Genomic DNA, 4443 nt, shown 5'->3' with positions numbered 1-4443 from the left:
TCGACGCGTCCAGGTCACTTGAACAGATTATGCAAGAAATCTTAAAAAAAAGCAAACAAACCCGTCCTTTAAAAATTCCACTTCAAGCGACGCGCCAACATGTGGCACAACTACCTAGACTGCAGTTCTATATTTACGCTGTCAGGGAAGTCGGTCGCACAGACATCCGCGGGCCTTCCTTCCGAGTAACCGGGTTTAGCATTGCGCGATGTCAAGAGAGCGCCCGGCTCCTTCGCTCGCCAAGTCAGCCGCCTTCCCGGCCAGGCGCCATCATCAAAAGAACAGCCTTAACCTGAACTCTTGTTTCCCCCCCCCCCCGCCCCTTTTCTCTCTCTCCCCAGCCCTGCCTTAATTAGGGCCATTGTTGCGAGCCACGGTTATGGAAGTGACAGGTGACCGAGGGAGCGAGAAGGCCCAGTCTTGAAAGCGGAAAATAGGAGGGTAGGCGGATTTCTTTGCACCTGAACATGTAAGTTTGGAAACAGCGACCGTGGTAGGCAGTGCAGTCGTATAAATGTCTGGTCGCAAATATAATCGAGACCAACGGGACTGCTTTTGGGGGAAAGCGTGATAGCATTGCAGTCTAAATTCCAGAACATAAACCGCCCAATTCCTAACACACCACAAACAAAACAGAATTTCATTTGTTTATATTTTTCCATCTCAGACACATTAATAATATTTTTCTATCTCAAAACGCATTACTAGGGTGACTTGCAATTAAAAAGCTATGTGTCTAATTCAGACTCTACGGAGGAAATAAGTCCCTTTCAACTCAGTAGAACGTACTTCTGACTTGAGTAGACATGACTTAGGATTGGATTTGAACTCGGCAGAACTTGTTTCCGAGTAAACAAGGAAGCTTAGGAACCTCTCCGTAAGTTATCAAAAAAGAATCTAGAATCACCTCGGTGCCGGCTGAACGCGCCTTAACTCCTTGCTTCGCTCCAGAGTCCAGACGGCTTCCTTCTAAGACCAATCGCCGTCTATTAAGCCTTTAAATCGACGTGAATCCCACCCTAGCCAACCCTCCACTTGAAAGGGATCATTCACGCCGCCTTTGTGGCTTTAAAAAGCAAGACCTGAAGTGAGCGCATTTCCAAAAGTCCGCTTCAAACCAACGGGACGCAGCAAGTCCCATTTTAAAAGCTTGAATTTACTTTTGATTCAATAGGCCGGTGTTGCTCCAATGCTCGGTCTGCTTTGCCCGGTAGAAATGCCACAGGAATAAATGCGGGGAGTAAGTACTCAGCGAAAGAAAGGCAGCCTTCTTTCCTACGATGCGCACCTGACTAAGGCGCAAAGGCAGCCATCTTGGCCTATACGGGGGAAAATGGCAACAACCCAGTTGAGCAATAACTTTATTACAGCCAACCAAAATGCCACAAAGGATTCTGAGGATTCTGGGACAGAGAAGCCATGGCTGCTCTTGTTGGCTTGTGAGGGTTGTAGCTAAATAGCACTCAGTGGGGCTGAATAAGTCTGCTGTCTTATTCTACACGGTGAATTACGTCCCATGGACCTCCTCGGGGTGTACTTCTGAGCAGACAGGGTCAGGATCGCGCCGTGCTTAGGATCAACACATCCATTTACTTGGAAACATTGGCTTTCCGTGGATCGCCCAAGGAAGGGGGCGCAAGGCAGGCAGGGGACACCTCCCTGCCCCCTCGCTGCCAATTCTCCTCGTCCTCCTTTCGCGACAGAGCGCTTCTTTGCGTGAGACCGACTTTGAAGGGCCCCACCTCCGATGCGGTTTCGCCACTTGGACGGCCCAGGGCTTGTTCTCTACATTTCTCTCCCACAAAAGAGGTTAGCATTCAGGAAGCGAGCAATTAAAGGGCTCCTCAGCGGGGATGCGGATTAATTTTGGACGCTCGATTAAATCCCCAAAATTCTTCCTATAAATTATTGTCCCAGCTCCCTGGGCGGACACAAAGATGATCTTTTGTGTTTGTCCAAAGAAAAGAGTTTTTATTTACAAACTTGCCGACCGGCGGGGATTTATTTGGGTGCTCGACACGCGAACCTGCCCCCTGGTCGCATAGTGTGAAAAAACAGGAGCCGCAGAGCTGCCGGCGCGTAAACAAGCGGGCTCGTCCCCCCTTTGCTGTGCCGATGGCCGTGAATTGCGATGCCCGGGAGACGCTTGTAACTCTCTCGAACGCATGAAAGGGATCCTTAGCACTTGTTTTGGGGAGTGGAGCCCAGTGGGATCGGCGAGATTTGTTCACTTTCTCCGAAGTAATCCCGCTACTTCAGGGCCCTCTACTTCGCCTTAGGACCCTGATCGAGTTACCCAAAGGAAAGCGCAGTGAAAAATCAGGGGCTTCACCAACTGAGAGTTGGACGTGAACCGAAATTCCCTTTAAATGAATGGAATAGGCTTTGCGCTTTCTAGAGAATGGGGATGTTTAATAATAGCAATAATGTACTGCATCAGTGGATCTGATAACAAATTTCAAGTGTGTGGGCAACAAATTAAGGCGTAAATCTCCTATATGCTTACCGGGGAGTAAAATCTTATTGAAGTGGAATTCAATACTGTACCTGAGGAAACACATCTAGGAAGCCCGTAAAGCTGCAGTTGTAGGCACTATTGCTATTAAGTCTCATTGAGACTAGTAAGATTTACTTCTGAGTAAGTTCGCTTACACTTGCACATTTACTTGGCTACCATCCTTGACATTTGTTTTGAAGGAAACAACATTTAACTCAGTGGGGTTTACTTCTAAGTAACATGCATGGGCTCTCCCTGCAAGATCATATCTTTTCAGGGACTTCTACTTTCAGTCAGTTTCTGAAGATATTAAACTGCTGTCCATGTTGGGCAACGATGATGTTGATGGCTGTAACTGTAGCACAGGTTATACAAAGCAAAAACTTTTGAGATGCACATTAGGTGTGCTGTGTACTTCAGTGGGGCTCCCTTGAAGGACTTGGAAAAAGTTTTCAGTTGTAAAGGCATTATATTCCACTGCACCCAAGACCACAAAAGCTTTAATATATTTGTTCATCTTTAAGGTGCTGTGAGGCTGTTTGACTGCAACCTTTTACACTCCTGGGAATAAGACCCATTTAACTGAGTGGGATTTACTTTTGGGTAGACATGTGCACTATCAGTTGTTGTTGTAGCAATATCATTTCATTGATTTGCTCAAGCTAAACCCTGTAGAAGATTGTCGCCTTTTTATTAATCTCCATATTGTATTTATTTACCCCTCTGTCCTGCAAAGAAGCACATCCATTTACGCAGATTATTCTAACTTCCTTGAAGGGCAAAGTTTGCTTAAACCCACTTAAGAAGTCTTTACTTCATTTCTGGTTGTTTTTTAAATCACAAATAAAACTCTTCTGACAAATGCCAAAAACTGCAGCTTGCAAATGGGTGAAAGCCATCAAAATATTTGTTATATACATGTACTTATTTCATGCCTAACATTTCATCTACAGCAAGTTCCACAAATTTCAACAGAATTTGCTTACAAGTAGGGAAAGAAGATTGGGTTATTGTGTGTGTGTTTTACAGAAACTGGTGCTTGTGAAATCCAGGATAGTTTGTCAATTATTTGACACCCCTCCCCCAAAAAAATTCTCTGCTCATCCCCACTTAGGGCTCATTTCTCAGTCAAGAGGTTTTAGGCTTAAAGCTTACTTGAAATCACACCTTTTGAATTGGTCATCTTTATATCTAATCCTAGACATACAGGAATTGAATGTGGTTATTCAGTGGTAATGCAATTGCCAGAACTGATACATATTTACTTGGAAGTAAAACCTACTGGAAACTCGCTGCTACGGAATCCTGGATAAGTAGCTATACAGCCCTTTGCTGAAAAAACCTCTAATGAAGGAGAATCCACCACTTTCAGAGTCTCATCCTTCTTTTTACTTGTAACTTGAACCCACTTCTTTGGATCCTACCCCTCTGCAGCAGCAAAAGACAAGTTTGCTCAATCATCTATGTGACAGCCCTTTTGTTGTTACTTGGCAGATTTCAAGACAGAACCCTGACACTGCTGCGGCTCCAGTGAGGAGCCCAGCTTCAACTTAATCCCTGAAACTTAAATAAAACATAAACAACAACAACACTTGTGTGCTGAGTTAGGATGTGAGGCAATTTAAGAGGCAGCATTTTATTTTGTTCATTGCATAGATCAGTAACATGGCAGCAGTGTACACTTAATTAGAAAACTCTAAAGGAAGTTTGCTGTTTTCAAAATACAGTTAAAACTGATTTAATTCTACCAAACACAGCTATTATATACACATTCCAAAATAGCCCTATGCTGTGGATTAGTGCATTTGTTAGAATCAGGGATCTAAGGCCACAATGCATAGTATCAAGATTGTAAACAAAGCTGCTACACAAGAGTAGAGAAGGATCCTTAACTGAAAACCATGGATCTTAGCACAGTTCCTTGAAAGCAAGTGAAGCCAATGGGA

Source organism: Podarcis melisellensis, assembly GCF_964234715.1.
Source record: "Podarcis melisellensis genome assembly, chromosome: 5".
NCBI lineage: Eukaryota > Metazoa > Chordata > Lepidosauria > Squamata > Lacertidae > Podarcis > Podarcis melisellensis.
This window is presented reverse-complemented; position numbering follows the sequence as displayed.